The 12,853-nt window shown below is 40.0% G+C and overlaps 1 long non-coding RNA gene across 1 annotated transcript; it reads right to left on the bottom strand.

The window, feature by feature from the left end:
* Nucleotides 1-4,152: 4,152 nt before the first annotated feature.
* LOC122553562 (uncharacterized) lies at nt 4,153-10,724 on the bottom strand. The gene is made up of 3 exons (XR_006312761.2): nt 10,646-10,724; nt 9,982-10,189; nt 4,153-4,237 (listed from the first exon to the last, which is right to left on the bottom strand). It is a non-coding gene; the product is annotated as an uncharacterized LOC122553562 (long non-coding RNA).
* Nucleotides 10,725-12,853: the final 2,129 nt, after the last annotated feature.

Below are 12,853 nucleotides of genomic sequence, written 5' to 3'. Positions count from 1 at the left end.
CTCCTAGTCAAATTTCCCTGTATTCCATACCTCCCAACTTACTTATTGAAGTGTCTTTTAAATATTGAAGTTCATTCCTCATGCAAACCATGCTCTGTGTAAAAAAAACAGTTCCCCTCATGTCTTTTTTAAAATCTCTTTCCCCCTACCTAAAAGATATGCCCTGAGTCTTGAAAACCCCATCCTAGGGAAAAAGGTACCTACTGTTAACCCTATCTGTACCCCTCATGATTTTATAAAGTCATCTTTCAACCTCCTATACTCCAGTGAAAAAAGGTCCCAGTCTATCCAGCCTTTCTTTACAACTCAAACCTTCCATACCCACCAACATCCCAATAATTCTCTTCTCAACTACTCTTGAGCTTAATAATATTGTTCCTATAACTGGGCGACCAGAACTGGACACAGTACTCCAGAAGAGGCCTCACCAATGATGCAATTCATATTTGACCAGCATTTTTCAGAATTCATGATACTAAAGGTAGCTGTGATGCATTGTTACACTTCAAATGATCTTTGCATACCGGGATTGCTCCCTCTCCACCCCCAGCGCTTCCTCCCCCCATTAAACAGCTTATTTTAGTGTTTTTTTTTACTAAATGAGTATATTAACACTTATTATAACTCAAATGTTCCAAATGTCATCTAATATGCTCTCTCTCTTACATTTTAATTAATCATCCTTTTTATTCTGAACAACTCTAATTCTACTTAACGTGTGCCTCAGTAGACTTACTATAACGGAATTCAGATGCTGAACTCGTTTCCTCATTAGACAGAAAGTCAAGTGGCTGGCCTTTGACCCCTGTCAGCTCTGGAGTCCCAGTCAACTCCTTAATTGGCAGGAAATGTGCTTGGAGCCTGAGTAGCTGGACTGAGGAAGTGCCAATACTGCACAGTGTGAGGCCTGAGAAATCTTGGGCCTCATTTGCATAGAATCTGCTTTCTCATGGCCAAAGGTGTTAGGAAAAGACCTTCCCAGAAGGGAAAATAACAGTAAAACTTGTTAATGCTGCATACTATTCAGAACTGTTTTTTCTTTATATCTCAGAATAATACTCCAGTATGAGAAGTACATTTATTTCCAAGTATTACTTTTAAAAAAAACTGTTTTACCCCTCTGGGGTGGTGACTTCCAGGGGATCTCCTCCAGAATGCTTGTCCCTGCTGATTAAATGGAATGGAGGGTATGCCATATAGGTGGGGTGAGCAGAGGGGCAGGTAGCAGTGGTGTAGAAAGGGACAAAGGCTCAGGGCAGGTAATGCCTGAACCTTCTTTGCACTCGTGTTTCTCCTGGTCCCATAAAGAAAGAGTTTTTGAAAATTAATTGGGCATCTTTTTTGCTGGGGGAACCACAAACTCTATATAGACTTCAGATTAAAATTGTGAATTTAGACTCAGATAACGGCATAAAGCTTAATTTTCTTAGGAATCCGTTCACTTAACAGATCAGATTAATTGTGCAGTGGGATCAGCAGGAATAAGTTCCCACACATATTTTTACTGCCAGTCTAACTGGATTTTCTTTGGGTGGGTAGGGTTAAAATTGCAGATTGGCAGCAATGGTTGCTAATAAAACTGATGACCATTCTGTGGGTTGCAAACGGCCAGGACTGAGGCAATGGTCTGGCTATTAAAGGTAAGGACCAGACGCAAGGATTGGCATGTCAGAGAAACATGTCTGCACCCAGAGGACGGCCTGTAATACATAGAACATAGAAAAGTACAGCACACAACAGGCCCTTTGGCCCACGATGTTATGCCGAGATTTAATCCTAACGTAAAATATAGTAACTTAACCTACGCACCCCTCAACTCACTGTTATCCATGTGCACTGTAGTCCTGTCCTGATAGTTAGATAATTATTGGTGCTGAGGGTGAAGCAGATTAGAGAGGTCTGAGGGAAGAGAGGAACGTCTTGATCCTAGAAGAATAAAATGAACGTGCAAAACCTATCTCTTTGGGCTTTTCTGGCTGATGATTGCCCTCCTGATAGGTATGGGTATAGTGCCCGACACTATTCCCCAACTCCAGCCCTAATTAAGATTTACTCTTTTCACAGCTTTTCCGGCGGTTTCCTTTTGTGAAATTGGGAGAGTTTGGGATGACAATTATGTACCCTCCTGTCTGATTTTTATGAGCTCTTGTCTCCCAGCAAGTTTCAAGCAGAGCACATGCTGTGAAAACAAAAGTTTTTGTGGTACAGTTCGGCCAGTATATGTGGATGTGTCAGTGCAGTTTGTGGGCACTTTAGTTCAATAATAACCACGTGAATGAAAGGAAAGGGGTTGTAAGGTTCAGTCACAAGATAACTTGCAAGAAAAGGTTTTCCAGAAATGGTAGTGAGTGTGTCAGCCGCATGTGGTTGATATTTTTTGAATTGAGATCCTAGCTGTACCGAGGCACTTTGAAAGACTGAGCTGATTGGCTCCCAGGCAAGCAGGTAGCCAAAGGGTGCAGCAAAAACAATTTGGGATTGGGGAGGTCAGTCTGGCATTTGAGATTGTGAAATCAGCTGGATATTGGGGGTGGGGAGCAGCATTAGATTTTGGTGATCAGGAGGTGAGTGGAATGTTGGTCTGTGTTAAACATTGGCAGAGTTGAACTGCAGGAAGTTCTGACATGTGGTGGTGGTTGGACAATATGGATGTCAGGTATTGGTAATTGGATGTTAAGGAGATTAGGTGGTTATAGGAATGGCATGAACATTGTGAGGATTTAAACATGGAGAAGGTCAGAGATAGTGCTGAGATCATTGTGTATGATGGGGGTTAATTTGGTCAACTGAGGAGGAAATGTTATTGGATGATTTGTAGGGTAGTATGAGGGTCTAGAATGAATTACTCTAGCTCCTCCTGGTCTACAAGCAATGTCACAAAAGCACTGCCTTGTTCCATCCCATTACACTTGCCTTCCTTCAGCAATTGGATAAATTACCTTTAATGGTCAGTGAAACACAATTTCAAAAAAGTCACTAACATCTCAAAATGGTGATAATTACACAACCCTCCTGCATCACCCTTTGACTGTGGTAAGTTACTCACAGGTGAACAAATAACCCTTTAAACTACAAAGTGGGTACGCTGGAGCCAAGTGGCAGTTGTAAATCAAAAATTAATGACCCCAGCCCATTTTCTACCTATTCTAGGGTGTTAAATCTTCCCCTCTCATTCTCTCCCTCCCATGTTTGTGATAGCTGTCTGTGTGATATTTACTGTCTGCCTTATTGAATTGACCACCAGAGATACTAGTGAACGCTGGGCCAGCCCATACATGAGTGATTGACAGAGTGCTTTCTGTCATGTAGGAACGGGCTTAAGGGATGTGCTACCAAGGTGCAGTGTAAGACAATATTTTGAAAGGAAGCTAAACCTAACCAGTACTTACTGCAGTTACAACTTTGTGCTGACTTGTTTCCAAGTTCTGCTGTTATTTGGACGTGTACTTATCTTTCATTCACTTCCTCTTCTACGGTTTGGTGCATTAAGTTCAGCTTTCAAAGAATTTATCCCATAGCACCTCCGCAGCTGTTTCATAAAAATTGAGCTGTTTTCTTTGCATGTCTTCTTTTAACTATCTCCTATATCTATAAAACAGCAGCTCAGATTTAATGGTGAACTGCAGCCTTTTTAAACCCAGCCTTTTCTAATAATTACCTCTCGTGCCTTTGTCAGCTGAGTAGCCAATGTGTGCCAGGAAACCTTATTCAAATCACACTGTTGTGTGCTTGGTGGGTTGCAGGACTGCTTTGTGTCTGCAACATCTGAGAGTTAGTGCTCAGGTGTAGTGTGGGGGTGATGGGAGCAAAAACAGTGAACATTTTATGTAATGGTACAATGAGTCTATTGGTGCAGCCTAAATAAACCTTAAGAGTAACCTTGAGATCCCAGGCAAAGTCAGCAGCTGGTGGAACATATGTCTTTATTACTCTTCTCTTCCACTTCCATATCTTTCCCTTCTAAATTGCCCAAGGGGGATCTGAGCTCTTTTCCTCCTATGGGATTAAAGTGTGATTTTGAGCAATGTTATGCAAAGTACAACAATCCCACCCCATTCTGGCCTGTACATACTGAAGGATACCTCTGGATCCACATGTGGGTGGTCAATTCAATCACATACTTTGGTGGTTCTGGACACTAATTGACTGCTGCTAGACTTTAATTTGAGGGTTCTGATGAATGCCAGGAGGCAAGTTAGTGATGAGTAAAAATAAGAGTGCTGCAGATGCTGGAAACCTGAAATAAAAAAAAGGAAAGGGCTTAGTCAGCAGGTCTGGGAATATCAACAGAGAGGGAAACAGTTAACATTTTGAGCCTTCAGAACTCAATTCCTGAGCCTAAACACTACCCATGCTGATACAATGGTCTGATTCCAACTGTGGAACACAAATCAAACTGTCAAAGAAGCTTTCAAAATGTAGTATGTGAGTAAACCTTGGCACATCAGAAAATTTTAGTGCTGAATGTTCATCAACATATTTCACAGAATCACAGATCTCCTAGTGTGGAAGCAGGCCATTTGGCCCATCAAGTTCACACTGACCCTATGAAGAGCATTCCCACTCAGACACACCCTATCACCCTGCAATCCCTATCGCTAATCCACCTAGCCTACATATCCCTGGACATGATGGATAATTCAACGTGGCCAATTCACCTAACCTGAACATCTTTGGACTGTGGGCACCCGTAAGAAGCCCACATAGACATGGGGAGAATGTGCAAACCCCAACAGACAGTTGCCCAAGGGTGGAATTGAATGTAGGTTCCTGGCACTGTGAGGCCTCTGAGCCACTACGCTGCCATAATGTTTGCTTGAGATTGATTCGGCTTCCTCTTTTTCTCTTACACAATCACCTTGCTTTCACTAGAGAATTTCAGGAAAACCCATAGACCTGACATTAAACTCAAAGGTGTCTGAAATATTGCTGTGATTTACTTATTCATATTTGACAATAGATGATAAGGATCTGCTTCTCCTGAGTGATTTGTCTGCATGCAGGCCGGTGTCCTCAAATGAAATGCAAAGTCAGTGGATTGGAACCAACTACCTGATGCACTGCCAATTCTTTCTTTAAAAAAGATTAATCCCCACCATGTCCCAAACCCCACATTCCTGCAGATTACAATTCAACCCATTATTCTAACTTATTACAGTTCAGGCATTTATTCTGTACAATCTATTTTTGTTGTGATAATGTCCCCAGTATTTATAAATCTAGCAATATTACTTGGACAATGGTTAGCCATTCATTTATTTTATTCTTAAATCGTAATAATGAGCTATTGTCTTTTCACAAATACTTGAATAATATCACTTTACATCTACTTTGGCATTCTGAGGCAGTTCTCCAGTATGTTCCTTGAAAACCTCCTATCTTATTTTCTTGTAGTGTTATGGACTATTTCCACAAGATCTGGTCTGCACCCCTTCAGAATCCTTTTGAATATTTCCTCAATGCATGCTGTTTCCCTGACTTGACTTGAAAATGTTCAGTGAATATCAGTATTCAAGAAGGAATAAGCATTATTCTGAATTTGAGATCCTCATAGGTTTGTATGCATGAGACTGCTACCTCTTTTATCATTGCACCATGAAGTGAATAACCTGAGCACTGTACTTTTTAATTGACATGTTCAGCAGTAAAGTCATTCATTCCAGTTATGTGGAGGAAATGCTCTTCCTTTTACAGTACATACTACAGATTTCAATAGGAATGAATGTTTAAGGATCAGTGGAGCTACTGATCAGTCCAGAAGTTGACATATGCCTCAAATAATTCTAGAAATAACTCAATTGTATTGTAACAGCCTGTGATGGCCTTCTATTCACAACTCCTCACTGCCTGACTATGTATTCATTTGTAATCCTTTGCAGCCAACTCCAGTGGTGCTATTCCATTTACAGATGCGCAGCAATAAACAATTCTTCTATATGAAAATGGAATTGCCGCACCATATCTCTTTTTCTATCCTTAATGATGGGAATTCGATCTCTCCTTTCCATTTCCATACCTGCAGCAATATTTGATTTTGATGTGTGAATAAAATGCTCACAGCATATTCCTTAAAGAATCTAAAAATAAAGTGAGGTTCAATGTACTGATGATTAATTGTTGGAGTTCCTGCCTTTAAAAGCAAGTTTTTTTTTCTGATTTTGCCTGCTGATATGTTTTAAATTATCTAAAACTATCCCTCTCTTGCATTGAATTATGAGTTACTCAATTTCTAAAATGAGCTGTTCTGAATTCGATATAATGTTGATCATTGAATATTTAGAAATTTGTTGCAATAATTATGAAGGAACAATTTATAATCGGATAATTGGAGCAAGCTAAATTAATCTGTAATGAAAAGAGAAAATACTAGGAAAAACTCAGCAGTTCTGACAGCAGCTGTAACAAGAGGGAAAATGTTAACATTTCAACTCTGGTAGATGACTCTTCAGAACTGAAAGAGCTGGAGAATGATGCATTTTATGCTATTGACAGAGGGGGAGGGATGAATGGAGCAGGTGGTGAGGCATGAGTTCCAGTTATGTGTGTCTTTTGCATGGGGAACGTGGGACATTCTTTGGGACATTCACAACCTCTCGCCCACAAATTTCTCCAATGCATTGATGACATCATTGGACCTGCTTCCTGCTCACATCTGAAATTGGAAATAAGAATTAGTTTGGTTTCACTTTCTGCCCTTTACTCAGTTTCACCTGGTCCATTTCTGACTCTTCCCTTCTGTTACGGCACAGGGTAAACACCTCTGCTAATTTAAACCAGCAACACAGAAAAGATGCACTCCGTGCTGTAATCTATTAAAATTCACGAGGCAAAGAACTACCCTGAAAGTCACTACTTAAAAATAAAAATTAACAACTTTATTCTCTGTTGTTGTAGTTCTGTTCGCTGAGCTAGGAATTTGTGCTGCAGACGTTTTGTCCCCTGTCTAGGTGACATCCTCAGTGCTTGGGAGCCTCCTATGAAGCACATTCTTTGGCTGAGGATGTCACCTACACCTCTACAATGTATTCGCCAAAAACGGATACCCCTGCAATTTCATCAACAGATGCCTAAGGGAAAGACAACGAAATGAGGACATGCCACAACCCAAAGGACTAGCCATGTTACCATACATCGAGAACATTTCTGAACTGACAGCCAGACTACTACGACCACTAGGACACGTAACAGCACACAAACCAACAGCCACTCTCAGACAACAACTCACCAAGACAAAGGACCCAATACCCAGCATGAGCAAAACCAACGTAGTGTACAAAATCCCATGCAAGGACTGCACAAAACACGACATAGGACAAACAGGAAGACAGCTAACAGTCTGTATCCATGGGCACTAACTAGCCATGAAACGACACGACCAGCTATCCTTAGTAGCCACACACAACATGAGTTCGACTGGGACAACACTACTATTATAGGACAAGCCAAACAGAGAACAGCCAGGGAATTCCTAGAGGCATGGCACTCAGCCACAGATTCTATCAACAAACACAAAGACCTGGACCCAATATACCGGCTACTGCAGCGGACAGCTGGAACTGACAACCGGAAGCGGCAGGGACAGGCCACTATAAATGCCAGAGGAAACATCACAGAAGCGCTTCACAGGAGGCTCCCAAGCACTGAGGATGTCACCCAGACAGGGGACGAAACATCTGCAACACAAATTCCCAGCTCGGCGAACAGAACCACAACAACGAGCACCCGAGCTACAAATCTTCTCACAAACTTTGAACTTTATTCTCTGTTAGACTTTTAAAAAAAATTAACTAACAACTATTTACAACTCCTTTCTTTAAACCTATTTTTTACCTTCATCTCCACAATGCTGATCTGGTTTAAAAAAAACCCACTTACAATTTACAAAAAATATAATCACATTTCAAAACCAGTCAGCTTTGCTGAATGTCCTCTGTAGGTTTTCCTCTGTTTTCTTTTCTTCTTAGGGATTCTGCTTCCCAGGTCTTTGATCGATAAAATTACCTTTAAGAGAACAGCTCCTTACAACTGTGGTTAACTCTTCTAAATGTCTGATATTTTTGCCCCAAAACATCGGATTAGTTTCATTGGTTTTACTTTTGTCAAAATACTAAATTCAAACTTGATTGGAGTTTGGTCTTGGGGCATAATTTAATCTGGCCGAATTTGCATTTGTTTTTGTATCCAGGCAACACAACTCTTAGCCTGTTGCTTTGACTAAACATTACATTGTTACCTTGTTCCAGACTCTCTGTGCTTCTCTAAGTCCTTGCTAGCTTTTCAACTCTCTTAAAGGTACAGTACACCTCTACACCTTCATAACACTTCCTTGACTTCACTGTTTCCATTTCTGGGGAAAGGCTGTCCACCACTTTCATTACAAACCCACCAACTCTGCCATTTACTTTGACTGCACTGCTTCCTGCATGGACTCCATTCCAATTTTCCAGTTTCTCCATATCCAGTGTATCTGTCCCAATGATACTTTAAACACATCCTTTTATTTCTCCTCAACTGAGAATTTATTTTGAACTTTACTCACATCATTTTCATTCTTTTCAACATAAATCACACTGTAATTGAAAATTCACAGGAAATCTGATACTCACAAATTAATTCAGAGATTAATTAGTCCCACCTTCATGACAGTGTTATTCTGTTGATCAGAAGTATGCACTAGCAGAATTTGAAATCCGTTTAAGAGATGAAATCAATTTGAGCAGATTTTATTAGCAAATAAATTGGCAGGATGTGAGGTGAATTAAATTGATATCTTTCAACTACACTGACCTATGAATATTGATTCAAATACAAGCCAACCAGATGGAGTATGACCTTTTAGTTTGTCTTGGGCAATGAGCAACGTTATCATAATTTCCAGGGCAACTACTTTAACATTTGTGCGCAATCAAGTTGGAATCCACCCTTCTAGTTTTGGGAAGTAACAACACTCCTGTAAGCTTTAAAGTGACAGGCAGCATTGCTGCCATTTGTGTTCAGGTAAAGAAGACTGATAGGCAAAAGTGAAGACTGCAGATGCTGGAGGTTAGAGTCTAGATGAGAGTGGTGCTGGAAAAGCACAGAAGGTCCTCAGAGGAGCAGGAAAATCGATGTTTCAGGCAAAAGCCCTTCATCAGGAAGGTGGTGAGTGTCATACCAGTCAAGAAGATGGAGTGTCAAGTGGGTTGAAGGTTTCTTTGATAGTCCAGTAGAAATACTATTCAAGCAAAGCAAAAAAGTGATCTGTTTTGCCAATAGACCATTGCATGGATTGAAAGAGTTGTAAGGGACAAATAGGGGCTTATGCACAAAAGGACCAAGGGGTGGCACAGTGGTTAGCACCGCTGCTTCACAGCACCAGGGACCCAGGCTCGATTCTAGCCTTGGGCAACTGTCTATGTAGAGTTGGCATATTCTCCCCATATCTGTGTGGGTTTCCATTGGGTGCTCCCATTCAATCCCCCAGTCCAAAGATGTGCAGGTTTGGTGGATTGGCCATGTTAAATACCCCCATAGTGTCCAGGGATGTGCAGGTTAGGTAGATTAGCCATGGTAAATGTGAGGTTTATAGGGATGTGTAGGGGCTATGTCTGGGTAGGATGATCTTCAGAGGGTTGGTGCAGACTTTGTGGCCTCTTTCTGCACTGCAGCGATTCTATAAACAGGCTGATAATTCACTGAAAACCAATCTCACCCATGTGCATTTCCTCCATACAGATGAAATTTGGTGATAATAGTTTTAAAAGCAATTACTTCATTTTGTAGCTTATTAAATATATTCCTATATCTGATCATGAACCAAAAATTACCTAAGAAACATGCTCTGCCTGAGATTATTCAATATTTCAGTGTCACTGAATGACAAGTCATTAGTGATAAAAACAAGTTTGACACTGCACCTACCTGTATAATGATCCATCAGGTTTTATTGAAAAAAAATTTGATTGTCAGAAGTTTTGGAAATTAATTATAAGATATTTTTACCTTGTCATAACTTGGTCTGTACAACTGCTTAGTTCCATATAATAGGCTTGTTGTCTTTATCTGGATGGTGCTGGGGGTGCAGGCATTTTCAATACACTTTTTAACTCACATCATTCTGGTGTAACATCACCTCACCTACAGACGGCAGCATGGCGAGGGTTGGTAATGCCCAGAGTAGGACTCTACTTGCGGCAGCATGGCAGTGGGACTGTGGTAGTCAGGAAGGAAACATTAGACCCTCTTTAAACTAGTTTTTAAAAATTTTAAAATTTTATTTTAGGTTAACATGAATGGCGCCTATGCATGGTGATGGTACACAATTTTCAATGTATTTTATATTGAACACACGTCGCAATAAATGATTTGATTCAATACAAATGACGTGTGATATTCTTGTTGCCATCTGAAGAAAAATGGCACCAAGTATAATTCAGAATTGGAAAACTTTGGCATAACTGTAATTTACTCTCCTATCTGCATCCAAATGGATGGAACTGCATCAGGCTGAAAGGTATACCATGTAATATTAAAATAACAGATGCATCTCACTCATTTTTGACAGTTTTCAATAGTTTCCTCCTGTATTTTGTGGGCTATGGCCTCCAAACTCTTCAATTTCTGCCAGAAGGCTGTGGTCTATTCCTGAGCCTCCCAATATCTTTACCTTATCTTCTCAGGCTTAGGCAGACAGACGGTGCTAGCGTAGTTACTTCAGCTCTTACTGGGAGATTTTCTGCTTCCAGCTTTTGGTTCTCAAATCAGGAGACTGTACTGGGTCCTAACAACATAACGTAATCACAGATTAAGTACAGACATATTGAACTTTCAATTACATGTGTTTATAAAATGTACATTCACAGTTAACTTCTGGTATTAGCTTCCATGGCTGTCAGCAAAACCATCTGGGAACCATGGAATACCATGCCTGAAGAATGCTGGGGAAATTTTCAAACTGAGAGGCTTAAAAGGAAGAGATAACATGGGACTGACCCTCCTGCTCAGCAGAAAGCCATTTCCTGTGGTTAATGTCCCATACAACAAGGGTATTTGTAATTTACACTTCTAGAAATATACAAAAAGGCTGACAAATTAATGGTTTCATCAGCCACATCAATGTAACCAGTACTGACCGATTTAACAGCTGTACCATTCCACCATCTAGTTTTTCCTGAAACCTAGAAACTAATTCATACATCTTTTAAACAATTACCTGATTTACTTGATTCCGGTTTATGAGCTAAGAAACTCACTCTTTCTTTAACTCAAGAAAGCCTGTTTAATTTGGCTCCTTTTAAAACAGAAGTACATTTAGATTGGACATGGTATCCACAAGGGAAGAGATTTTTATAAAAATAAAGGAGAGTGAGTTAATCCCTCTTTATTCAGAAGCATTCAGGGCTATCCCACCCAGATTTGTACTGAACTGGGGACCTTCGCTGGGGAGGCTGATCATAGCAACAACACTAGCTGCAGTCAAATCTTCCCTTGAAGCCCTCTCGACCATTGTTGTTCTTAGGTAACTTTGTTCGGGTAAACCTCTTCATTCTGCCAGAGTAAAGATATTTTGAAATCATTATGAGATCTTGTAAGGCATTTAATGTTTATTACTGGACCGGATCCACCACACAAGTAGGGAGTTGAATTGTCGATCATGTCCATGTGATGCACAAATTCAAAGAATCTAAGGTAAGGCAAATGCAAACTGAGATGAAGATTTAAGTGAGAGACTGATGGCAAACTGTGAAAAGAAAAGGAAAAAAAATCTATTATTTGAGTTTTAAAGAAGTGATAGTATCACATCTCCATCACCTTGGTCAAGTCACCAGTAAACTGTCAAGTTATAAAATTCTCTAAATTCACTCTATATTTGTCTTGTCATCTCTCAATAAAATTATTTTTAAAAATGATGCCGCTTGTTCTCTATCCAGAATGAAACATATCTTTAAGAGTTGTGCAGGAATTGTGAAGTGGAATACTTGTAGCTTATTGGTTAGTATGACTATCAATCAGCCAATGATTTTCAGAAAAGCCAGCAATTCAGGAGTATAGTGGGTATGACCTCAGTCGCCTATCCTTGCTACCTCCCTCTCATACCCCAGCACTGCATTACCTCCTGCTCCCCTTTGTACCCTATTCCTCTTTCCAGGTCTTTCCTGATCAGTTTCCCAATTATCAAACCCTTTGTTGATTTGTGCTCCCCAAAATGAGCATAGTTTTCCTGCTTCACTTATTTGTGTTACATTTCAATTACATCTGCCACTTCATTTTAGCAAACATTTTAAGCATCTCAAATCTTAAACACTTCAATTTCTCTTGCCATTATCCATGCCTACTGAGGTGAGGAGGTCTGGGTGGTGGTGTTATCCTAATACTGTATGAATTATTTCATAATCACTTTTAAGAGGGTGCATTTTGGTAATGCTATTATTGATGATACATCATGGCAAGTTAAGTTACTCTCAATGACTATGGTTAATTCTATAATGGCTTTAGGAAAATATTTGACTTTCTATTCTTATCCTAAGCATGTGACATAATACAATCTGTGTTTTGCTATTATTGGGCCTTTTGGGTGTGGCTGTATTCAAATACAGAAAACAAATTGAAATAATTGAACGAACATCATTAATCAACTTGAGGACTTTAAAGCTAGCATGCAGGTGTAGTAAGCAATTTGGAAGGCAAACTGCGTGTTGTCTTTTTTATCAAAAGAGGATTTGAATATAGAATTTAAAAGTCTTGCTTCAATTGTAGAGATTTTGGGTGAGACTACACCATTTTGTTTTGTGCATTGCAGGTCTCCTTGTCCAATGAAGGATCTACTCGCCATAGAGGCAAAGCAGCAGAGATTCACCAAACTAATTCCAGGGAT

The sequence above is a fragment of the Chiloscyllium plagiosum genome, unplaced genomic scaffold (genome assembly GCF_037043375.1).
Source record: "Chiloscyllium plagiosum isolate Xiang-an unplaced genomic scaffold, Cpla_swu_hap1 HiC_scaffold_8, whole genome shotgun sequence".
NCBI lineage: Eukaryota > Metazoa > Chordata > Chondrichthyes > Orectolobiformes > Hemiscylliidae > Chiloscyllium > Chiloscyllium plagiosum.
This window is presented reverse-complemented; position numbering and strand designations above follow the sequence as displayed.